Here is a 27,423-nt window from a genome sequence, read left to right as displayed (position 1 = left end):
CCACTCAGTAGTCCATCGGGCTTGAACAATATTTACCTATTTCCACAACACTCCGACTCCCTATTAAATTTCGACTGACCTGCAAAACCACCTGACTTGATCACCCCCTCCCTCCCACACACACACACAGACACACACACACACACACACACACACACACACACACACACACACAAAGGACATGTTGGAAATCGGATAACACGGTTCAATTTAGTGAAACTGCGCTATCAAATACTACAAGACTGGCTTAACCTGGATGCGATGTACTTGAACAACCCGTTGTGGACTCACTTTCTAGCCGAATCGGGCGGTATCGAGTCCGAGGACTGAATTACAAGGAATCAAATTATGACAAACTGCCTATTGGCTTCTGTCTCGGGTTCTTCGGCCGACGTTCATCTAATGATTTTTCTGACGTTTCGCCAGCACGAGTGGCTGGCATTGTCAAAGCTTCACCCTCCATTGCCGGGTGAAGCTTTGACAATGCCAGCCACTCGTGCTGGCGAAACGTCAGAAAAATCATTAGATGAACGTCGGCCGAAGATCCCGAGACAGAAGCCAATAGGCAGTTTGTCAACAAGTGGCCACGAAAGCCTCAACAATTTTGAATCAAATTATGCTTGCGATGATTTCTCTAAGGGTGAAAAAATTTTTATCCGGTGCGATTAAATAGTTCACCCGTCTCGCCATCGAGAATTTGGACTATTTTTGCCTCTTACCGATATCGGCCCGGCAAATTACAAAAATTTGAAGAATGTGTTAAGTTTCAAGTTTACATTTTTTGTGTAGTTTGGATTTGCCTTTATAATTCATGAGAAAGTTGGATCGTCAAAACTTTCCCACAAGCTTGGTAGGAGTATTCTTGAATCTCCAGTTATTGAAACATGTCGGAAACTCGTGCTCTATACACATAGAGTTGGAGCCGTTTGCACACATTCTGCTGTCAGCCTCTTTATGAACTCTACATAGTTATTACCTTTGCTTTTTTCCTTTTTTTAAACTTTGTTATAGGCTGTAAAATTTGATATTTATTTGCTACAAATAAATGTAACAAAAATGAAATTCGCTCGCAGTTTACACGGAAGTTTTGAATGCCCTTAACCCGTTTACAGTAGATTTGTAGCACTTGCTGAACTACTATCGAGGTGAGGTATTTGAGACGTAGTAAGCTTCGTTGTTAGTCAACGGTAAACAGTCTACAATTGAACGTCAGGACGATATTCAATTAGGTCTGTACGAAAATGGTCTGCACACTGTTTAGAGTGAAAATTTCTGTCAGAGTATCGGAGGCTTTGAGCAGTTAATGTATATTCCACACGTTGAGCAATGTGGGTATATAGTTCTCACTTCAGACGATTCGTTTAATGAGTAGTTAGAGGCATCGAGTGTTGGTCATGAATGTTAGAAGCATTGTGAATTTCACACATTTTGCCAATTTCAGTTTGTGGAATACTTCTTACAATCGGATGAGAATATAATAAGAAAGACAGTCACAGGAAAGGATAGATTAACTCTAACGGAATCTTAATCAGGGAAGCAATACTATTGGATGAATTACGAAACTTCTATGACAAGCGGAAGATTAGTGTTAACGCCCAGAGGAAGAGATATATTTTGCAATAATATGTGCATCTGCAGCTGCTATTGTTCCAGACTACCTTTTCATGAAGTGTAATTCTAGCTCTCAAACATCAGCTGTTATGACGCATACACAGCATATAAATGACACTGCGAAGCATCCAATTTTGAATACGATAGAACGTGCTTCGAATGCTAAGTAATACCAGTATTCGAGAGCCGTTGTGAATGCGGTTTCGATGATGAAATTCAAACTGGTCAATCTACCTGCCGTACACTGTATACAGGGTGAGCCGTATGTCCCGTCAAACTTTGGGAGGCTGTTGAGGGATCTTTTCTGAGTATTTTTGTATAACGGACGCATGGTCTGTAGCGGCTCGTTACAGAGTAATAATTTAATCATTATTTATTCGGTTTCTCACTATAATTACCTTTCCTTCTGTGGAAAATCCTCACAACACTGAAAACCGTACAATATGCAATCCCCGAAACGTACACCTCAAAACACAGTGTAATGCAACAACCTTCAAACGAAACTCATATACTTTCGTCACAGTATGAGCAATGTCTTCAGCCATTGTGCGGTAAGATGCCTAAAAATGAAAACTGTTGAATTTGATCCATTTTAGGGATGTGAGGTAGCGACTGTTTAGTAGTAATAAATTATAGTCTTAGACTGTTTTATATACTACACTCAACTTAAGAACGCGTTTCGACAGGCAATGCGATCATCATCAGGTTGCCAGATTTCTTTCATGATATTGAAACACAAGTGAACGCTGTAATTATGTTAAGAGACCTTTTAGTATTTTAACCTGGTGAGCTGCACTATCTCCCGAAAATCGTTTCCAGTTGCGTGTAGAACATCAAATAGTTGAATGCTAGCAATTATTATGTGCACTTTGTCACGATAAGTTGACGATCGGCGCGGTGGCTGTCGGGAACGGCGGTGCCCCTGCATTATGGCTGCCGAGGGGTGAGGAGCGCTGAGGGGTAGGCTGCGTCGCCTGCTTCCAGCCGTGCTGGCGCCACAAGTGGCGAAGTGTCCATTAAGACTCTAAGGTTGAGCCTACTCAAAAAATTCCAAAATAATTCGTCCAAACAATAATTCGTCCACACTGAATTTAATCGGTTCTCATCACGTGCCCGGGTAAATTTTTTCAAATATTTTACTACTGAACTTTGTATGTGCACCCGCAAGAATAATGCATCACTTCTCTAGCTTTGCAACCAATAGCAGCTCGGAATTCCGTGCTTGTTACAAGCATGCGCAGTAAGCCCGTTTCTTTCAGGCGGCGAACTGGGGTTTCTACATTGTGGATAGGGTTTTTAAAAGCTGGCGTTTGATTAGTTTGTACTTGTCGCCAGCAGGTGGATGCACGTCTAAGTGGAATCAAAAGTCACTCAGTAGTTCCCTGAAGGACAGCGCTACTTCGCATTGTCTAGCACTCAAGCAGCAAGCAGTGCAGAATGGGAAACCCCTAACTCGTAATTTAAGTATTAATTTAAAACACAAAGAAGAAGAAGAAATTCATAATTCATCGAAAATAAAAGTGAACGTGTCATTGGACGTTGTCGTAAAATTTTAGGAAATAGCTTTTGCATTTTATTGTTCCTCAGATTAAAATTTAGTAGTCTTACTATTTAAAACGTTGGTATTTCTGTAGCGTATCTTTAAGTTTTCATATCACTAGACGTCCTTACATTGAAACCAGGCACAAGAATTTTGTAGTTAAAATGTATTAAGTAGTGGTAATAATTAACTGATTAGTGAAGTATATTTCGGTGTGCCCTGTCACTTGTGAGGTGGTATCCTCAATTTGTCATGTCATTGTGTTGTCGAAAGCAAAACTGTAAATTAGCTAATATTTAAATCATTACCTTGTAACGCATGGTGTTACTGACTACCTCCAACTGCCATGGACACATTTATTTCGTCACAAGATTCACTGAATTCTTTAAACCGAAAGCCCTGCATTCTTCTCTCTTCTTTCTTTAGAAGATAAACTCCTATTTTTAACAATCTTACGGAAAACTTGTAAGACGTTTCCAAACAAAATGGTACAATTCAAACCTTGGTTAAGTGGCAGCGTTGTGAGGAACAAACTTTTCTGCTTTTACTCTGTAGTATTTGCAATGGGTTTTGAATGCCGGAGTGCTTCTCTGAAAGAGCCCGGCCGACTTCCTTTCCCATCCTTCCTTAATCCGATGGGACCGATGACCTCACTGTTTGGTACCCTCACTCAAATCAACCAACCAACGTTAACTATAACAATTTCTGTAGTAGTTAGTAGTTTCAATTTTAGTAGAAATGTGTAACTAGGTTACTTTTGCAGTGTTTCTATTTTACAAGATTTTTTTTTGGAAGGTTATTTCTCTTTTCGAAATTGGTAATTCTCAGCCTACCCTACAACAAATGCCACGCTTCGCCACAGGGAACCACTGCCCGCGTTTTGTGCTTAACGCGAAATCTGAGGCGGCACTCGCGGAAATATTGCCCACTTCAGTGGCACTTCCGTTGGATCGGAAATCACCGAATTTGTTGACATATTCAGATGGTTCAAATTGCTCTGAGCACTATAGGACTTTACATCTGAGATCATCAGTCCCCTAGAACTTAGAGCTACTTAAACCTAACTAACCTAAGGACATCACACACATCCATGCCCGAGGCAGGATTCGAACCAGCGACTATAGTGGTCGCGCGGTGCTAGACTGAAGCGCCTAAACCCGCTCGGCCAGAACGGCCGGCTGTTGACATATTCATGCTCGAGAGTTTTACCTACAACTTATGTATTATTGATTCATAGCAAATAATGGAAAGTGAAAGTAGATGAATGTACAGCTTACGAAACTATGAATCGAAAGTAAAAAACTGATTTTTGGAATCTGTTTATACACTCCTGGAAATGGAAAAAAGAACACATTGACACCGGTGTGTCAGACCCACCATACTTGCTCCGGACACTGCGAGAGGGCTGTACAAGCAATGATCACACGCACGGCACAGCGGACACACCAGGAACCGCGGTGTTGGCCGTCGAATGGCGCTAGCTGCGCAGCATTTGTGCACCGCCGTCGTCAGTGTCAGCCAGTTTGCCGTGGCATACGGAGCTCCATCGCAGTCTTTAACACTGGTAGCATGCCGCGACAGCGTGGACGTGAACCGTATGTGCAGTTGACGGACTTTGAGCGAGGGCGTATAGTGGGCATGCGGGAGGCCGGGTGGACGTACCGCCGAATTGCTCAACACGTGGGGCGTGAGGTCTCCACAGTACATCGATGTTGTCGCCAGTGGTCGGCGGAAGGTACACGTGCCCGTCGACCTGGGACCGCACCGCAGCGACGCACGGATGCACGCCAAGACCGTAGGATCTTACGTTTCCCGCACCGCCACTTCCCAGCAAATTAGGGACACTGTTGCTCCTGGGGTATCGGCGAGGACCATTCGAAACCGTCTCCATGAAGCTGGGCTACGGTCCCGCACACCGTTAGGCCGTCTTCCGCTCACGCCCCAACATCGTGCAGCCCGCCTCCAGTGGTGTCGCGACAGGCGTGAATGGAGGGACGAATGGAGACGTGTCGTCTTCAGCGATGAGAGTCGCTTCTGCCTTGGTGCCAATGATGGTCGTATGCGTGTTTGGCGCCGTGCAGGTGAGCGCCACAATCAGGACTGCATACGACCGAGGCACACAGGGCCAACACCCGGCATCATGGTGTGGGGAGCGATCTCCTACACTGGCCGTACACCACTGGTGATCGTCGAGGGGACACTGAATAGTGCACGGTACATCCAAACCGTCATCGAACCCATCGTTCTACTATTCCTAGACCGGCAAGGGAACTTGCTGTTCCAACAGGACAATGCACGTCCGCATGTATCCCGTGCCACCCAACGTGCTCTAGAAGGTGTAAGTCAACTACCCTGGCCAGCAAGATCTCCGGATCTGTCCCCCATTGAGCATGTTTGGGACTGGATGAAGCGTCGTCTCACGCGGTCTGCACGTCCAGCACGAACGCTGGTCCAACTGAGGCGCCAGGTGGAAATGGCATGGCAAGCCGTTCCACAGGACTACATCCAGCATCTCTACGATCGTCTCCATGGGAGAATAGCAGCCTGCATTGCTGCGAAAGGTGGATATACACTGTACTAGTGCCGACATTGTGCATGCTCTGTTGCCTGTGTCTATGTGCCTGTGGTTCTGTCAGTGTGATCATGTGATGTATCTGACCCCAGGAATGTGTCAATAAAGTTTCCCCTTCCTGGGACAATGAATTCACGGTGTTCTTATTTCAATTTCCAGGAGTGTACATTGCAATTATTAAGCACAGCACGGCAGGAATGTTTATTTACAGAGTATAATTGACTGTGCCTGAAAGAATTTTCAAAATGCTAATCGAAAGATCAATGTTTTTATTTTATTTTATTTTATTTTTTTAACGAGATCATCATCTTCACTATAGCTTGAGGTCGTGGTATTGACGAGAATATAGTCGATGACTTTTTCCATTATACTATCTAGTGTCCAAATCTCTTCCTCCAGCTGCTGAACGTACCTGCAGTAGTCTTGCCAGTCTGTGCAGTAACTGAAAGGAAAGAAGCATTAATAGGACTCTGAAATCTTTCTACGATATGTCCCAAGTGACATTGTTCTCCCTGATATTGTATTTTATTATTGGCTATGCAAATTCTGTCGGATTTAAATAGCAGTTGTAGCGAGGCAAACTGTCTATTTTATGTCCTCTGCTCTCAGCGATTTTTTCCACGATGTACACTTCGAAGGCGTTTTTGTTTTATTTTAGACAATAGTCAGTATTCCTCAGCTAGTCGTTGCTGGCTATTTGCCTGTTTCGGAATCACGCTTAACATCATAACACTGAAATAATATTTATTAGGCATTCTTTCGAACTTCCTGCTGTGGTATTGGGCATTATCACTACAGTCGCAGATTTGGTATCTTTGACACCTCTCCCCTTCCGACGACATCCGGTAGTTTCGTCAACTTCAGGAAATTCATAAGTTAGTGAAAGCAGTTTGTTTCACAAAACTTCCTGACAAACTAAACCTATATTCCAGGCCGGGTTTCTACTTTCGAGTCCCGGTGCGGCACACTGTTTTAATTTATTAGGACGTTTCCGATCAGCGTACACTCCGCTGCAGGGTGAAAATCCGATCTACTTTCTTGCATCTTGCTGCAAGTATTTGCCAAATTTGACATGTTGTGGAACTTTCCTCAAACTTAGAGAAGTTGTGTGTGTTCAGTACCGATGCCAAAATGTCAGAGTCGAAAATGAGGATGGCAGAAAGAAAGATGTGCCGAAACAAATGTACCAATGGAGCCCTTAAACACATGTAATAGGCACCAGCATTCAATTAGGTGCGAAATGAGTTTAAGAATCAGTTTGTTTCACGAGAAGGGAAAGCAGAATGGAAATATAGAAATCTTTAAATTTTAGCTGATTTTTTAATATTCCGTAAACATAAATACATTACATTTATGATAAAAGTAGTAGACACTGCATGCAAAAATCGAATAGTAGTTACAAGACAGTCTCTTGGTGAAATACCGCTCGGCATTTTTGCTTCCTGTTATCGAATATTTAATTATGCAATAAACAACAGACGTTTTAAGTTAGCGTAGGACTTCCTCAAAGATTTTAATCTAAGTGAAATGCTCTGATATTAGTTAATTAAATAATTTTTCTTGGTACCATCAATATGTACTCTTTTAACATTTTTCCTGTTATTTCATTTTTATGTGGCGTCACGATTTTCATTAATTAATAACAAAGCAACAACAGTGAAGACTGCTTTGGTTATTAAGAACAACTGCACTTCTGCAACAAGCACTCGTAGAAAGTTCCTGAAATAAACTTACCCAGTAGACACAAACCTTTCGTAACACTTCGCTTCTAGGGGCAGCACTCGGAGGCAAAGGAATATCTTTCAAGTGGTTCCGATTATCTCCGCTTCTGGCAGCATTAGCGCAATAATCAAGTATACCGTGGACAAACAGTAGAGCTGTTCACTTATACATGTTGTTCAAAATTTCAACTACCATGAACACGGCAGAGTGCACAGCGACGCACCATAGACTGTCTTACACCTTCGAGAATCCTAATAATCTGATGCAATACTTCTATAGCTGCGACAATACTAACAAATAGATGCATAGTATCGACCGGTGTCCCGTAAGATATGCCCTCTATTTGCTCCGAGAAAAAGAGATTCTTTGTCTTTTGACCGAGCTGACCATGGAAGAGAGCCGCTGCTTTCAGTCTGCTTTTCTCCAAACTATACTTCGCTGCCGTTCCTAACATAGAATGCTTGTTTTTTGGTGCCCCGTCATGTTACCACATAACATTTTCCATGAACTGTCGGAGGACACATTGAAGGAATTTTTCGTACACGACTCTGTTCAGCTTATCGGGAGGTAGGGTAGAGTCCATTCAAGTAACCATTCACGATACCGCGACATGCATTCACAGCGAACTTGTCTCGACAGATCAACACACCGGTGCGTGAGGATGATACCGTACATGCCTATCCAAAACTTTTTTTTAACATGCCATCTCTTAAAACATGGCATCTTCAGTTAACAACACGAAAACAGCAGATTTGTGATTTTCAACACATTGCTGTAGGAACCTAGTTCAAACCCAGTGGACACATGAAGTGTGCTGCCTCCAGTGGCTGCGTCTTCTTTGAATGATACTAGTACTGTTGAAGGGTTATCATGCTAAAGGGGCAAAGCGCCAGTTTTGTACAAATTGCTTTTTCTACTTCGGTATTGTAATGGTTATAATTATTCCCTCTTAATTTAACCAGGAAGAGAAACCGGGAAGGGATGGACCAGTGTGGATTTTTAAACACTTCAGTCACTGGTAGAGCCCAAAATTATTTTACACAATTACAAATCAGCCAGTTGCGCCTTTTTTCGATTAATTAAAAGATCAAGTAATTAGAAACTCATTTAAAATTCAATGCGAATTTAAATAATCGAAAGGCGCAATTAAGACAGACGTAAATCTAAACAACTGTACCTAAACATACCAGAACTTGATTGACTGAAATAACCTACAACCATACTGAAAACAATGAAAAAGAATTCAGCATCAATACTTAGGAAAGACAAATTTAAACACAGAAAAACATATCAATTGAACATGTAAGATATTTTTTCAATAGCACAAGAATAATTATTTTACAACAGGTTAAGGTACACATTGAGATCCCAACATACATCAAAATTTGCTTAAGGAGAAGGCCACAGGCTAATGGATACAAATTCAGAATTATTCCAAGTATAAACTTAACTTGAACAGGAACTTAAGGAATCGCTACTGCGGTTGGAGGAAAGGCTCAAAAGATAGACAGCGACGAGGGGTATCGAGTGTACGCACTCCAAATTACGTAAACAGCCGGCTAAGCAAGCCGACGAGGCGTGGGTAAGTACGGCCGATCCTAGGTAACACGTACCAGCAATGGATTGCAAGAGGTTGTTAACGACAGTTTAAGGGAGCACTAATAATTTTAATTGCACGGAATTCCAACAAACAGCCGTGGATAAAATAAATACTCTTAGGGTAGAATTAATTAACCTGAGCTCTTATCTAAAATCATGACGACAGTCTTTTAACAAGTTAACCAAAGGATTTAAAAAAGCAGGTACAAATATTTTTACAGAAAATAATTTCAGCAATAAGATAATAATATCAGAAATATTTTCCTTTCTATTGGACCAATAAAGCAGCCGCAAGGACACTCGCATGACATTCAAAACTCATCAGCACACACACCAGTCCATAGCAGTTCGGAGAAAACAAATCCGTCCTGGAACAGACTAAAATTTGTCTGTGACACCTAAATAGTACAGACGCATTATATAATTTCTTAGACAACATAGTTAGTTGGCGAGAGTTTGAAAGACACCAGAATACAAAAGCAAATTATAAAGAGGCCAATGAAACAGCAAAACAGACACACACTCTGACACGAACAATTAATCAACCGTAGCAACTGATAATACTACACATTCGCTGTGCCTCCAATTGAAAATTACATGACCAATCATTTCACTTAAAAATGAGACGAATTATTGGAAGGCGGACAAGAGCAGGCTACGCATAAACTAATGCACACCCGCAACATTCAAAATAATCTTCCTTCTGGATCGCTTAACACTGGCTAAAGGTTCACAAGCACCATGGATACATAAGATTAACACCTAAAACAAATTATAATGTGATATCGGCCAAAGAATTAGTAGCCGGCTGTGGTGGCCGTGCGGTTCTGGCGCTGCAGTCCGGAACCGCGGGGCTGCTACGGTCGCAGGTTCGAATCCTGCCTCGGGCATGGGTGTGTGTGATGTCCTTAGGTTAGTTAGGTTTAAGTAGTTCTAAGTTCTAGGGGACTTATGACCTAAGATGTTGAGTCCCATAGTGCTCAGAGCCATTTGAACCAAAGAATTAGTTTAAAACGTCTACCAGATCTTGCAGCCACATTGTCCTTCAAACAACACGGAGACACAGGCATCCATACCAACTAACAGGAGGAAGACAGACCATAATGACAGTGAGCACTGCCCTTACAGCTAGGCGCCCTTCTTACAAATCACAGCACGAGCCACTTCGGTACTCGACAATTTACAAGGGGCAGCATCACCCCAATATTTGCCTCCCGCCAGCGGCTAACACCACGGCGAAGGCGTCTCACAGATATCTCATTACCGCTTCGTACCTCAGATCATACCTCCACCAAACCGCCCACCACGCCCGGAGCCGCCACACTAGAGGGCGCTGGGCTCCAACGAAAACATGTTAGTCAAAGATCATATGGATAGTGATATCGATAAATTGCGAGAAAGCAGCCACGGCTCATTTAGGCGGTATGTGAATAGGGCTTTTACGTCCTAAAAGGGCTATCTCCAATTTTAGTTGACGTAGATGCTATGAAGGCCAGTACATGGCACGAGATGTAACGCCTGTGACTTGTTAAAGAATATGTTACACGACTTGGCTATATCACACACATAGTGATACACACCCGCTTGGTCCTACAGTTTTGTAGCCTGTCTCTTGAGTGTCTGCATTTTCGGTGAAATGAGTAGCGAAAACAATATGAATAAGAAAAAGTGATAACTCTAAAAGAAAGCGTGAGCAAAGATGAAATGTTTCGTAGCTGATTGTGTAATGAACATTACAGCAACAGCTTACAATAAGCAACAGTTTAATGTTGTACAACTAAAGGTAGTAATTTATCGACTTTCAGCATGCAGCTGATAAGATCATTCACACAGCTAAGGTTGATGTGAGTTCTGCCTCACGGATTAAAACTAGCAAGCCTGAAATAAGTTCGTTGAAAAACAGTCTGGCGAAGTGAATGTTTCAGAAAATCGCGTTCAGTCAGGTCATTGGTGCAAAACGACTGTTTTCAGAGAAAAAAATGGTTCAAATGGCTCTGAGCACTATGGGACTCAACTGCTGTGGTCATTAGTCCCCTAGAACTTAGAACTACTTAAACCTAACTAACCTAAGGACATCACACACATCCATGCCCAAGGCAGGATTCGAACCTGCGACCGTAGCCGTCGCACGGTTCCGGACTGCGCGCCTAGAACCGCGAGACCACCGCGGCCGGCGTTTTCAGAGAAGATAAATGTGATGGAATACTACCTGAGGCGCACAAACGGTTTTACTGTGAATTGTGCCAAGACTTAACACTGAAATTATTACTAGAGGTAGAAATCTTACAACGCTCGTTTGGTGGACTTAGCGTGTTTAGCATTTCAGTGCTGTTTATTTCTTGACTTTCTGTCACGTTAAATCGCTTGTATATATTCAATGAGCAAGTGTTAACATGTATTTAGGGCATATATGTGTTGTTAGCATTTGAATAAAGTTTGTTTCGAATGACCTGGGAAGTACATTTTGTTACTTAGTCCCTTTGACACGATAACCCTCCAGTTTTAAAATATGTCAGATTCTTCACACAGTTGTTTGGCTTGAGATCAGAGCTCATGCGACGCGCCACTTTCTGATGGCAGTGCTGTCACCGGCAGCGTGAGACAAATTTTTCTTTAATTTTATGTGTTCTGTCATAACTCGCGCGGACAGTATCCTCCATTATAAGGCGGGTGGATAGGGTTTCTAGTAGGTGTCTAAGTGCAGATGCAAAAAGTCTTTGCTACGGTCTCCGTAACTGCGGGACAACTCTACCATTACTTTGAGTGAATCCATACGCGAAGTGCAAACGGCTAGTTCTACTTCAATAAACCTGTTCATACAGTTTCGCATCGATGCTGACGTACAACTAACACAGCCACAAAAATAAATCCGAAAAATTATGCCGTAATTAAAGCTTGAGGGCGGAGAGTAAAGTAAACTCTACAACAATTTATTCATGTGTTGGAAGTTACAATACACCATTTTCAGTCCCCTCTATGGGCGATCACGTAGATGCCGTAAATCTGTATTAGACTGTCATCAGAAGGACCGAAACTACCTGTGTCCGCTAAACCGAAGTTTCCTTTCCCCTTTGGTGTGTACGATGGCCTCACATCAACTCCCCTGTTCAATATAGAAATTACTGAACTTGACATTCCGGCAGGAGCACGTGAAGCTTCGGGGCAAACAAGAATCGCACCACACAGAACACGCGGGTGACTTATACTCGGCCCAGACGTATTAATATAACCACCGCCTATATCTGACATCAGCGTGCAATAAACATTCACAAACATCTGGAGGCAGCACCAGCAGTGGAGATGATGATGTTGACGATGATGATTGGTTTGGGGGGCGCTCAACTGCGTGGTTATCAGCGCCCGTACACACTCCCAATCTTTACATAGTCCAGTCTCGCCACTTTCATGAATGATGATGAAATGGTGAGGACAAACATGCACTCCCCGAGCGGCGAAAATCCCCAACCCGACCGGGAATCGAACCCGGGACCCTGTGATCCAGAGGCAGCAACGCTAGCCACTAGACGAAGAACTAGCAGTGGAGAGTATAGAAAGCATTCCGGGGATGGGGGGGGGGGGTGAGGAGAAGGAGGACGCGAAGAACAGTACACTTGTCGCAATACGTAAACGGAGCTAATCGTCTGGCGTCCCTGGCGTCCAAAAGTGCGTGATAACTGGCTTTCGGACCAATATTGGAAGCATTTCCGAAATGGCTATGTTTGTAGCAATACGAGTGCCATCGTGTGTCAAGTACATCGCGCATGGCAAAATGAAGCTTTCGAAAACCGACGACGAGGAAACTGTGCTGATGTTTTCGGGTTGCGGAGAAGTGCATGCGCAATAAGACATGCACATGTTGCGAGGCTAGTCGCACAGATGAACCATCTGGTTACCACCAGTGTCTCTGCAACGACCGATCAGCTAACGTTGCAGCGTATGGACCTGCTGCACAGGTTCATGTACCCATACTAACTGCTGTTCATTGGTGACAAAGGATGCAATATGCACACGCGTGCCGCAATTGGGCGTTCATTGTGTGGCGACAGGTGGCGTGACTCACCTTTTAAGCTCCATCGCACGAATGGTCGTTGACGTGTAAGGCGTGAAATGTCTGGAAGAAAACATCTTACAATGATCGTCGGAAGGGTCCAAGCCGGAGGAGAAAGTGTTTTGGTGTGGGGACTCTTTTCGTGACTTTTCTAGGATCATCTCGTCATTCTGGAAAGCACAATGTATCAACACATGTACTCGTATGCATCTGTCCATGGGGACCATGTCCACTCCTAGATGCGGTTTGTTTCTCCTCAGAACTATGACAGCAGGATAATAGACAGTGTCACACAGCTTGCAGTGCATGTACCTTGATCAAAGGGCACCAGGATGAGTTTAACGTATTCCTCTGGCCATAGAACTCCTCGGATTTAATTCCAATAGAGGATCTATTGGACTCTCTCGATCGGGTTGTATGCGCCACGAATTCCCAACCGAGAAACCTAGCGCAGCTGACAGTGGCACTGGACTCGGCGTGGCTCCACATATCTGTGGGTACTTTCCACGAACCCCACCACCTCCCCTTGCCACTCTTCATGCACTGCTCGTTGCGTCTTTTGACAGGTGGTCACACTGGAAAGTGTTTTTCATTCAACATTCTCAGCCGGCCGCTGTTGCCGAGCGATTCTAGGCGCTTCAGTCTGGAACCAAGCTGCTGCTACGATCGCAGGTTCGAATCCTGCCTCGGACATGATATGTGTGATGTCCTCAGGTTAGTTAGGTTTAAGTAGTTCTAAGTCTAGGGGACTGATGATCTCAGATGTTAAGTGGTGGTGGTGGTGGTGGTGGTTAGTGTTTAACGTCCCGTCGACAACGAGGCCATTAGAGACGGAGCGCAAGCTCGGGTTGGGGAAGGATTGGAAAGGAAAGCGGCCGTGCCCTTTCAAAGGAACCATCCCGGCATTTGCCTGAAACGATTTAGGGAAATCACGGAAAACCTAAATCAGGATGGCCGGAGACGGGATTGAACCGTCGTCCTCCCGAATGCGAGTCCAGTGTGCTAACCACTGCGCCACCTCGCTCGGTCAGATGTTAAGTCCCATAGTGCTTAGAGCCATTTGCACCATTTGTAACATCCTCAAAATCGCGAGCTATTCGATAAACTAGCGTTGCAATTTTAATAGTTGTCATTATTTATTTAAAACATGTACATGATTCAGAGTTTTACTGTCTTTCAAAGTATTCACTAGCATTCTGTATAACCGGTTGCCAGCGACGTGGAAGTCGTAGGTTACATGTGGCACCGATACTTCTGCTGAAGTTTGAGTGGATATGCCTATTGCCCGCTCTGTAACTCATCTGAAATGAAAACCACCAAGTGCTTCCATCAGTTTAGAAGTCAAGTAGAAATGACAAGATCTTATGTCCTGAGAGATTCGTGAGTGGTACAGTAATTCCATAGCCCCACTGACCGAATAAATCAGTCACCACCTGATCACCACCTTTGCCATATGCGCCTGAGAATAGTCCAGCAAAATGATGGGCCAGTCCCGCAGAAAGTGTCGCCGCTTCTTTGCCTTAGCTGGCCACAGGTTGTGTTCCAATAGTGAATAGCGGAGGTTTAGGCCAGGAGGATTGCGAGACCATAAGATATTCTGTACAACCAATTCCCACTTGCGTAGTTCAGAGAAGCTAGTGATGGACAGGACTATTCTAATGGCTCGTACACTGAAGCAATAGTTGGTGTCATTTGCGTTGTTGTGCGCAGCATGGACTGCAACTGGATGGCCGAGTTTGGGGTTTTCTATGGTTTGACGATAGCTATTCATCCTAGTAGACAGTTGTTTGTCCCGTCCACATAGAAGGCTGCGTAGTATTTGCAGCATATCGGTTATATAACATGGCAGATCTCACTTGTGTCCCAGACATTTATGGGGTAGGTATTCGTGGACTGAGATACGAGGCAACTGGGTCGTTCACAAGGCAATTGTCAATAGGTGCAGGGTAGAGAGCAGGAGTAGCAGGCTGATGGACAGCGACATTCTGTAGGTTGGGTGAGTGGCGGAGCGCAAATATGGGTGATGTCAGTTTTATTTAGAGTAGGATAGTGCTGATGTCAAGGCACAACTACTTCTATTCATATGAAGCACGCCAACCACCAGCAGGACACCCACTCTGACAGCTGTCACTCGTCCCACGTCCAAAAGTCTCTTCTTTCCAGCGTCGCCACATCTTCAGTGGAAAGCAGGAGTTGTCGAATTATATCAACAACCCTACAAGAGCCGTTAGTGACAAACACTATGCTGTACAGATCATCTGTAAACAGGTGTCCCACGCTATATCCTCCTCTGATACCAGTAAACATATTACCCAGCCGCCTACCAACACTCCTCTGATCACCCACTATTGCCTTAGCCTTGAAAAGCTCATCCACATCCTTCACAGGGGCTGCGACTACCTCTCGTCATACCATGAGAAGAGGGGTCTCCTACCCAAATTCCTACAAGTCACCCAAAGCAATGCTCCGCCATCCGCCCGATGCACAGAATCCCCTTTCTAATTCCAATCCTACATCACATGGCCTTGTTGTCGACCCAGGTGCTTGAGTTGTCCCAAACACTCACCCACCACTTTGTACAGCAGTCCAGTCACAGGCATTTTCCACCTTATAAAAGGTCTGGTCACGTGTGAAAGCAGTGGTGTTATTTACAGAGTTTGGACAAAAATATGGAAACATGCGAGAAATTCTAGATTGAACATAAATGCAGCTTTTACCAAAACTTACAGATTGCGCTGTTGCATATGACCACAGACGGGACCTGCGTAATGTCCTCAATGCGTTGCAAGTCCCTGTCGTAGTCAGAACAGTGTTCTGTGTAGTTCTGAGTGCATTATGTTGGATGTAAGTGAATTAGAACGTCGGTACATCGTTCGTGTTTGTATGGTGGATGCTTCCGTAAGCAAGGCAGCCGGAGAGTTTGGTATTTTTAAGAGGCACCACATCTAAGTCTTATACCACTTACAGGGAAAGCAGAAAAACGCCATTGGTTAAATCACAACGCCGAACAAAGTATGTGTTGAGTGATCGTGACAGATGGTCACTGAAGACGATTGTGACGAAAAGTAAGAGGATCACAGCTGCTGAAGGCACTGCTGAACTGAATGTCGCACTCGCGAACCCTGTCAGCACCAAAACAACAAATGTTCAAACATTCAAACGTGTGTGAATACCTAAGGGACCAAACTGCCTAGGTCATCGGTCCCTAGACTTACACACTACTTAAAGTAACTTATGCTAAGAACAGCACATACGCCCATGCCCGAGGGAGGACTCGAACCTCCGGTGGGAGGGGCCGCGCAGTCCGTGACATAACGCCTCAAACCACGTGGCCACTCCGCGCGGCTGCCAAAACAACACAATGGGAGTTACAAGATCAGGGAATTGCAGGACGAGCTGCAATTCCAAAACCATACATCAGTGATGCAAATGCCCATAATAGGAACTCGTGATGCCGAAGCCATGAGGAGTAATAAAAGAATGTCATGTGGTCGAGTGGCTCACGTATCACACTGCTTCCAACATCTGGCCGAGTTTACATGGGAGTCATCGAGGGGTTCGGTGACGATTTGTGCAGCCATATTGATGTATTCATTGGCCCCCATTCTTCCTTTACAAGTAGCTTCACTGCCTAGGATTATGAGACCATTTTGGCTGATCAGGTCTATACCATGGTACAATGATTATTTCAAAAAAACTGATGCTGTGTTCCCAGACAACAGGGTCATTTTCACGTAGCTCACTTCGTCCAGAGCTGCTTTTGTGAACTACTCTGGTTGGAATTGTGTATGCAGCATGTGCTCTCGCATACGTCTAGGCCTAAACCTCCGCTAACCTGTTTCCCACGGCCTCGTCTTTCCCATCTGTCCACAACAGTCCAGGTCTTGTGCTGCCTTCTTCTGCACCTCGTCCCAACCTTCCCATGTTGTCTCTTCTCTTGTTCTCTCTCTCTTTCTCTGTCTTTCTGTTCCTCACTTTCTCTCTCTCCCACCTCTCACCTTCTGCCTCCATATCTCTCTTTTTCCTCCTTCGCCCTAACTCCCCCCTTTCCTTTTCCTCTCTCTCTCTCTATCCCTATCCCTCTCCCTCTCCCTCTACCCCCCTCTCTCTCTCTCTCTCCCATCCTTTCCCTCTGCTCACTCCCCTCTCTCCTCCTTTTTTCACCCTTCTCCCACCTCTATTTGTCTTCTACTTCATTTCTATCTTCATCTCTTGTCCTCACCTCCCATTCCCTTCACTTACCCTTTTCTCTATCTCTTATATACTCTATCCTCTAAACTTGTTTCATCTTGTTGTGCAACCTCTAAATCGGCTGTTGAACGACCTGTCTCACACTCTCCCACTACCCTTCTCGCCTTGTGCAATCTTTCGTATCCCCACCACACCTCTGTCTACCCAAGCAGCCGCTCTCAATAGTCAATAATCAACATTCATTCTCGCTGTGGCCGCGGGTGTGTGCATTTGGTTGTCTGTGTGGTTTTTTGTGTGAATGTGTTCACTTTTGCTAGAGACAGAAGAAGAGCTTTAAATCTAATGTGAATACTGTTTTCTGTTTTGTGATTCTATGTGCCATCCATAGTCAACCACTGGTGAGTGGTTCCGGTCATTTTACGTATTATTCCATCCAGGAATTCCGACTTTTGCTACGAAATAAGAAGCACTAAGAAATGTCTGGGTTCTCGCAACAACAAATGAAGGAATGAAAAGCCTCTATGAATAATTTTGCTTAAAGATTCCCTGCTAAGCAGAAAGTCAACCACTGGTGAGTGGCTCCGGTCATTTTACGTATTATTCCATCCAGGAATTCCGACTTTTGTTACGAAATAAGAATCACAAAGAAATGTCTGAGTTCTCGCAACAACAAATGAAGAAATGGAAAGCCTCTATGAATAATTTTGCTTAAAGATTCCCTGCTAAGCTGAAAGTAAGAGAGTAAGTCAATTATTATCCGCAATTTAGTTATATTTTTGTTTATCTTGGTAGTACTGTTGTTTTACGTTGATGACGGATGCTTTGTTTATTTGTTGTTATATCTTTGCAATTTTCAAGCTCCTAGGTTAGTTTCGTTATCGCTGCCACGCTGTTAATCATGGCTGCTCCGCTGTGTATTTGCACCAAAGATGAGCAACGTTCAGTGTTCCGGACTTCGTTGTCGGAAGACGTATTAGGGGCCGAAATTCATCGAAGACTTTCGATACAGTACGGGAACAGTGTTTTGTCAGAATGGAGTGCCTATGAATGGACAGAAAACTTTCGAAATGGTCGCACAAGTGTTACCCTTGATGAAGGAGCCGGACGACCGTTTACCGCCACAAATGAAGAAACCAATGAGCGTTGAGGTGAAATAATTTTCTTACACAGATGATTAACTATTAACGAAGTGGCACATCGTCTGTAAATTAGTCACGGTTCTGATTACAAAATCATCCACAGGAGACTTGGGTTTCATGAAGTTTGTGCAAGATCGGTCCCAAAACAACTCACACAGTTGCATAGCCGGCCGGTGTGGCCAAGCGGTTCTAGACGCTTCAGTCTGGAACCGCGCGACCACAACGGTCGCAGGTTCCAGGTCCAGTACTGGAACATTATGGGGAAAGGGGCACAACAGTAAACAGTGTACTTTACAGTGAGATGCTTACTGCCAGGCTGAAGCTTGCAATTCGAAGCAAACGCCGAGGATTGCTGTCAAAAGGTTTTGCGTTCTTGCACGACAACGCTCGTCCGCGTACTCTTGCCCACACTGCTGAAACGCTCCAAAAACTCTAAATTTCAAGTACTGGATGATCCTCCATATAGTCTCGATCTTGACCCTTCTGACTATCACTTGTTTGGTCCTCTCAAACAGGCATTAAGGGGCCGTCGAAATGCCTCGCACGAAGCGGTGAAAGAAGTGGTGCATTCCTTGCTCGCAGCTCAACTGAGAACCTTCTTTTATGAGGGCATCTCGAAGCTTGTACAACGATGGACCAAGTGCGTTGAATGGCAAGGAGACTATGTCGAAAGATGATGTTCTTGTATGTTTCCTATTTGATAACAATAAAATTTTATAACTACTTTGCGGATCCCAGAATGAGATTTTCACTCTGCAGCGGAGTGTGCGCTGACATGAAACTTCCTGGCAGATTAAAACTGTGTGCCGGACAGAGACTCGAACTCGGGACCTTTGCCTTTCGCGGGCAAGTGCTCTACCAACCTTTTTTTTTTTTAATAATCTCATTTTGTTCGCTATTGTTCGTTTCATCTGCTCGGGGCGGACGTCGTAAGACATCCGTTTAAGTTCGTTGTTGATCAATTAACTCAGTTTTCTTTATCACAGAGGGCAGCTAAACCTCTGACCGAACACGCTGAGCTACCGTGCCGGCTACCAACTGAGCTAAGCCATCTCTCTGCAATATCCTTTCTTTCAGGAGTGCTAGTTCTGCAAGTTTCGCAGGAGAGCTTCTGTAAAGCTTGGAAAGAGCTTCTGTAAAGCTTGGAAGTTAGGAGACGAGGTACTGGCAGAAGTAAAACTGTGAGGACGGTGCGTGAGTCATGCTTGGGTACCTCAGTGGGCAGAGCACTTGCCCGCGAAAGGCAAAGGTCCCGAGTTCGAGTCTCGGTCCGGCATACAGTCTTAATCTGCCAGGAAGTTTTAGTTTGCGGATAATAATTGACTTATCCTCGTAATTTACTTACGAGGATTATGGCAGGCCCCCGCTCGCCACGCATCCTCTTCCCCCTTGAAAGGTAAGGAGAGAGAACGCGGAAATCGCATCCCGTGAGTAGGGGTAAGGGGGGAGTGGGTGGAGGAAGGGGCGGAAGAGAACTCGCTTACGAGGAGAGCCGAGTCTGCGACTTCGCACAACAGTGTCAAGGCAGCCCGGCCGCCCTCCTGCCTCGAGTGGGTTTAACGAGCAGACGTGCGTACGGCTCTGATAGAAGCTGGGAGTAAGACGCGGAAGCATGGGGCGAAGTACAGCAGCACACACACACACACACACACATACACACACACCCACACGTCGGAGAACGACAGACGGGCGGGCTTCTCGGCGGTGGCGCTGCTGAATCAATATAACAGCAGCGGGCACGCCCGCCCGCCTGTGCTTCTTGCAGCCCGCCGCGGGCCCAGGTGAGGCGGAGCAATTATTCCGGGCGGCTGTGCGCGGCTGCGCCCCGCTGCAGCTAATTCCTGCCTGCCTGCCAGACTTAACGACGACTCCCGTGCAGTGGCAGCCCCCACCTGTACCCCCCTCCCCCCTCCCCAACCGAACCACCTTTCAACGCTGCCTCCGCTCCACTGCAACTTGCTCCCCTGCGCTCGGCACTGCAACTGACATTCTGCGCCGAGATTTCTCCCTTAATATCGTGACAGGTGGAGATGAGGCCAACTCCTTTGTGCAGACCGGCTACTTCGTATCCGATCTCACGTTGAACTTACACGTCTCAGCAGTGGCTGCATTTCGTGTTTCTGATGGCTCTACATCTACATCGACATCCACACTCCGCAAATCACTGTGAAGTTTGTAGGAAAAGGGAGAAGTTACCTCCCGTTGTGGCAGTCATTAGGGCTTCTGCCCATCATATTCAGGTGTGAAACGTGGGAGGAAAGTCTCTTTGCCGGCCGGAGTGGCCGAGCGATTCTAGGCGCTACAGTCTGGAACCGCGTGACCGCTACGGTCGCAGGTTCGAATCCTGCCTCGGACATGGATGTCTGTGATGTCCTTAGGTTAGTTAGGTTTAAGTAGTTCTACGTTCTAGCGGTCTGATGACTCCAGAAGTTAAGTCCCATAGTGCTCAGAGCCATTGGAACCATTTTGACAGTCTCTTTAACACTATCAGTACTATCTTCCTTAACGGGTACTACCAACGAGGAGATTACTTTACGCCCACCTCAAAAATATTAAGAAAAACTGATTCCGTTAATTGTTTTGAACTTTTATCAACAACACGCTTTTTAAATAGATACTGGTATGTCTAGAGGGTAAATACCTGAAAACATCTCTTAGAATAATACCAACGCATTTTCCATTACCAAGTGGTGAAACTTAATGAAAAAAACTAAATAAATAAAATAAATAGAAATTTCGATAAATGCCTTTGACTTTTAATCACAGCGTAATTTTTTGTTATATTGACTTGTAAGAAAATTCGTGAACATTAAGATGTGAATACGGCATTAATTGTGAAAGGTTACTTTCATTACTAAGACTTAATTTTCCGGGTTAAGTAATACTGAAAAATTTAGTTACGGCAACTGGTAGAAGAAATCACTAAAAACGATAGATAATTTTTTCCAAACTTTTAAAATTTATAGTACATGACTAGATAATGATAATCAATCATTCAAAATGACAGTCACAATCGCATTATTGATTTTGTCGCCAACCGGTTTCAACCCGCGATGGAGTCATCTTCAAGGCAATTTACACCATTTGTTGCCTCGCTCTAGTCGTCACCCTGCCTGTGCACCGTTGGTAGTTAGTTACCAACCGTGCACAGGCAGGGTGACGACTCCAGCGAGAGACCAAATGGTGTAAATTGCCCTGAAGATGACCCCATCGTGGGTTGAAACCGGTTGGCGACAAAATAAATAATGCGATTGTGATTGTCATTTTGAATAATTGATTATAAGTAAACCAATCACTGTTATTTCCACGCAACTATGTTGTCTAAAAATTTAGATAATATTTTAAAGAAGTGGGTATAAAACTGCCCCCCTTTCCCCGTTAATATTGCGAGGGTTGAATTCTTCTGTGAGCGCCGTAATTAATCTAATCCTGTCCTCACGATCCCTTTTGTGCTAATATGTAGGGAGTTATACTAAACTGCTAGTGTTGTGGATTGGCCAGAGCGCCAACCCACAATGAGAGGAAGGCGAAAGGCAAGCGTTTAAGCTCACGCAGGATGGCGTGAGGTCTGGAACAGGGCAAGTAATGGAGACTAGCAAATAAAGTACGTAGCTTCTGGAACACTTAACTTTAATCCATAATTGGTGAACATCTGTCTGACGGTACGTGCATCACAAGATAAATAGCAAATGATAATGGCGCCTTGCTAGGTCGTAGCAAATGACGTAGCTGAAGGCTATGCTAACTATCGTCTCAGCTAATGAGAGCGTAATTTGTCAGTGAACCATCGCTAGCAAAGTCGGCTGTACAATTGGGCGAGTGCTAGGAAGTCTCTCTAGACCTGCCGTGTGGCGGCGCTCGATCTGCAATCACTGATAGTGGCGACACGCGGGTCCGACGTATACTAACGGACCGCGGCCGATGTAAAGGCTACCACGTAGCAAGTGTGGTGTCTGGCGGTGACACCACAGTTAGGGTCATAGGATGAAACCGGTTCTTGAAACTTTATAAACAGGCTTTCGCGGAATAGGTTGTATCTATCTCCAACTGCTTGCCAGTTCAGTTTCTTCAGCATTTCTGTGACATTCTCCCACAGGTCAAACAAATGTGTGACCATAATAAAATTATTTAAATAAAAACAGTATCAATGGCATGTAAGTTATTTATTTCGTTTGGTGAAAGATTTCGATCTCTTATAGCATCGTCATCAGACCGTATTTACCGCCTGAGAAAGGGCAGTAAACCTTCAAAAAGTCAAATGACTTCAATACAAAACACAAAAATAAAATAATATAAAAATATGGTTGATACATTCTTGGTGACGGCAGGGCGCTCAGGAGACGCGTAAAGAACGCTCCTGAATAAGCCACCTGACTAAGGCTACTCCCACCGCCTACAGTCCAACTTTCACTATTAAAGTACGAACGAACTGAGCCCTGTTCAGGGGCGTTCTCAAAAAAATGGCTCTGAGCACTATGGGACTTAACATCTATGGTCATCAGTCCCCTAGAACTTAGAACTACTTAAACCTAACTAACCTAAGGACAGCACACAACACCCAGCCATCACGAGGCAGAGAAAATCCCTGACCCCGCCGGGAATCGAACCCGGGAACCCGGGCGTGGGAAGCGAGAACGCTACCGCACGACCACGAGATGCGGGCGCTGGGGCGTTCTCTTCGTCTTTCCGGAGCGCCCTGCTGTCACCAAGGGTTTAATGTTATTTTCGTCTTATTTTTGTTTCAAGCCATTTGAACCCAACGAAAGTTTACTACTCATTTTCACGAAGTAAATACGGTCTGATCATGACCCTATAAGATATCGAAACCGGTCACGAAACGAAATAAATAACTTACATGCCACTGAGACTCTTTTTTCTGAAATACGTTTATTAATTATAGTTTTATAGATCGCTGATTTTTCATGGACAATATTCCAAAACCATCTTAACTCTGTGATCTCTAGTGCTGCTTTCTCTGTATATGTTCAATATCCGCTGTTACTCCTATATGGTACTGCTACCACACACTTGATCAATATTCTAGGATGGGACGCCCGAGCGATTTGTGAGCAATCTCCCTGGTAGACTGACGGCATATCTGTAGTATTTGTAGTATTCATCTCCGCCACCGGTAACGGAGTGGTCAGCGAGACAGAATGTCAATCCTAAGGGCCCGGGTATGATTCCCTTGCTGGGTCGGAGATTTTCTCCGCTCAGGGACTCGGTGTTGTGTTGTCCTAATCAACATCATTTCATCCCCATCAACGCGCAAGTCGCCGAAGTCGCGTCAAATCGAAAGCCTTGTGAACTGTGATTTATCTTCAAAGAATATTCTTAAAATTTTATTTTATTTACTAGCGATTCATTAAGCACATTAACATATTTAATCACACTATGTGAGCGTGGAAGTAGTTGCCAGGGAGCAACTGATGAAATCATAATCAAATTGCTTTTAACAAATGGAAATTTTATTCCTAAAAGCGTTTTTTTAAAGAAAGAGATTTAAAATTATAAGCAGAAAACACCCTCTAAATATCAAGTTACAATCCATTCAGAGGTAGAAAGAAACAAATTTTTGAGTGTATGAGCTTTCGGGCTGAGAACCTTGCCGCTCCCTTTTGACACAGCCGTATTCACGACCGCTCACAACAACCTCTGAAAGACTACAATGGTGCAAATTTTCAACACACCAGATTACTTTAAACTAAAAGTTTTAACAATTCACACAAGCACACAAACCATGCACGCCGTAGGAGGGATGGAAATGGTGCAAAACACTAAAATTAAAGGTTAACTTGCCACCGAAGGTGCAACTTGATTTTAAGTGTTAAGGAAAGTCTTACGGTGGAAGGGTGGCAACTTTATATACTAAAATGTCCATTTAAATAAAAGCCCATGAAATGCATTCTTATATAATATTTATACAAGGTTGGCCAAACGAGTTAACATGTTCTACAGTACACATATACCGCCTATCAAGATGATAGGCCAGATAAAAACATATTTCAGGAATTGTTGTTGTTGTTGTGGTCCTCAGTCCCTAAACTAGTTTGATGCAGCTCTCCATGCTACTCTATCCTGTGCAAGCTTCTTCATCTCCCAGTACATACTGCAACCTACATCCTTCTGAATCTGCTTGGTGTATTCATCTCTTGGTCTACCTCTACGATTTTTACCCTCCACGCTGCCCTCCAATACTAAATTGGTGATCCCTTGATGCCTCAGAACATGTCCTACCAACCGATCCCTTCTTCTAGTCAAGTTGTGTCACAAACTTCTCTTCTCCCCAATCCTATTCAACACTTCCTCGTTAGTCAGGTGATCTACCCATCTAATCTTCAGCATTCTTCTGTAGCACCACATTTCGAAAGCTTCTATTCTCTTCCTGTCTAAACTATTTATCGTCCATGTTTCACTTCCATACATGGCTACACTCCATACAAATACTTTCAGAAACGACTTCCTAACACTTAAATCAATACTTGATGTTAACAAATTTCTCTTCTTCAGAAACGCTTTCCTTCCCATTGCCAGTCTACATTTTACATCCTCTCTACTTCGACCATCATCAGTTATTTTGCTCCCCAAATAGCAAAACTCTTTTACTACTTTAAGCGTCTCATTTCCTAATCTAATTCCCTCAGCATCACCCGTCTTAATTCGACTACATTCCATTATCCTCGTTTTGCTTTTGTTGATGTTCATCTTATATCCTCCCTTCAAGACACCATCTACTCCGTTCAGCTGCTCTTCCAAGTCCTTTGCTGTCTCTGACAGAATTACAATGTCATCGGCGAACCTCAAAGTTTTTATTTCTTCACAATGGATTTTAATACCTATTCCGAATTTTTCTTTTGTTTCCTTCACTGCTTGCTCAATATACAGATTGAATAACATCGGGGAGAGGCTATAACCCTGTCTCACTCCCTTCCCAAACACTGCTTCGCTTTCAATTCCCTCGACTCTTATAACTGCTTTCTGGTTTCTGTACAAATTGTAAATAGCCTTTCGCTCCCTCTATTTTACCCCTGCAACCTTCAGAATTTGAAAGAGAGTATTCCAGTCAACAATGTCAAAAGCTTTCTCTAAGTCTACAAATGCTAGAAACCTAGGTTTGCCTTTCCTTAATCTAGCTTCTAAGATAAGCCGTAGGGTGAGTATTGCCTCACGTGTTCCAATATTTCTACGGAATCCAAACTGGTCTTCCCAAAGGTCGGCTTCTATTAGTTTTTCCATTCGTCTGTAAAGAATTCGCGTTAGTATTTTGCAGCCGTGACTTATTAAACTGATAGTTCGGTAATTTTCACATCTGTGAACACCTGCTTTCTTTGGGATTGGAATTATTATATTCTTCTTGAAGTCTGAGGGTATTTCGACTGTCTCATACATCTTGCTCACCAGATGGTAGAGTTTTGTCAAGACTGGCTCTCCCAAGGCCGTCAGTAGTTCCTATGGAATGTTGTCTACTCCCAGGGTCTTTCAGTGCTCTGTCAAACTCTTCACGCAGTACAATATCTCCCATTTCCACTTCATCTACATCCTCTTCCATTTCCATAATATTGTACTCACGTACATCGCCCTTGTATAGACCCTCTACATACTCCTTCCACCTTTCTGCTTTCCCTTCTTTGGTTAGAACTGGGTTTCCATCTGAGCTCTTGATATTCATACAAGTGGTTCTCTTTTCTCCAAAGGTCTCTTTAATTTTCCTGTAGGCAGTATCTATCTTACCCCTAGTGAGATGAGCCTCTACATCCTTACATTTATCCTCTAGCCATCCCTGCTTAGCCATTCCTTTTTGACTGCTTCATTTAATGCATTTTTATATTTTCTCCTTTCGTCAGTTAAATTCAATATTTCTTCTGTTACCCAAGGATTTCTACTAGCCCTCGTCTTCTTACCTACTTGATCCTCTGCTGCCTTCACTACTTAATCCCTCAAAGATACCCATTCTTCTTCTACTGTATTTCTTTCCCCCATTCCTGCCATTTGTTCCCTTACGATCGATCTCCCTCAAACTCTGTACAACCTCTGGTTTAGTCAGTTTATCCAGGTCCCATGACTTTAAATTCCCACCTTTTTGCAGTTTCTTCAGTTTTAATCTACAGTCCATAACGAATAGATTGTGGTCAGAGTCCACATCTACCCCTGGAAATGTCTTACAATTTAAAACCTGGTTCCTAAATCTCTGTCTTACCATTATATAATCTATCTGATACCTTTTAGTATCTCCAGGGTTCTTCCATATATACAAACTCCTTTCATGATTCTTGATCCAAGTGTTAGCTATTATTAACTTATGCTCTGCACAAAATTCTACCAGGCGGCTTCCTCTTTCATTTCTTACCCCCAATCCATATTCACCTACTACGTTTCCTTCTCTCCCTTTTCCTACTACCGAATTCCAGTCACCCTTGACTATTAAATTTTCGTCTCCCTTCACTATCTGAATTATTTCTTTTATTTCATCATACATTTCTTCAATTTCTTCGTCATCTGCAGAGCTAGTTGGCATATAAACTTGTACTACTGTAGTAGGCATGGGTTTCGTGTCTATCTTGGCCACAATAATGCGTTCACTATGCTATATGTAGTAGCTTACCCGCATTCCTATTTTTTTTAATTCATTATTAAACCTACTCCTGCATTACCCCTATTTGACTTTGTATTTATAACCCTGTATTCGCCTGACCAAATGTCTTGTTCCGCCTGCCACCGAACTTCACTAATTCCCACTATATCTAAGTTTAACCTATCCATTTCCCTTTTTAAATTTTCGAACCTACCTGCCCGATTAAGGGATCTGACATTCCACGCTCCGATCCGTAGAACGCCAGTTTTCTTTCTCCTGATAACGACGTCCTCTTCAGTAGTCCCCGCCCGGAGATTCGAATGGGGGACTATTTTACCTCCGGAATATGTTACCCAAGAGGACGCCATCATCATTAACCATACAGTAAAGCTGCATGCCCTCGGGAAAAATTACGGCTGTAGTTTCGCC

The sequence above is a fragment of the Schistocerca nitens genome, chromosome 6 (assembly GCF_023898315.1).
Source record: "Schistocerca nitens isolate TAMUIC-IGC-003100 chromosome 6, iqSchNite1.1, whole genome shotgun sequence".
NCBI classification, from domain to species: Eukaryota; Metazoa; Arthropoda; class Insecta; order Orthoptera; family Acrididae; genus Schistocerca; species Schistocerca nitens.
Note: the sequence above shows the minus strand (reverse complement) of the source record.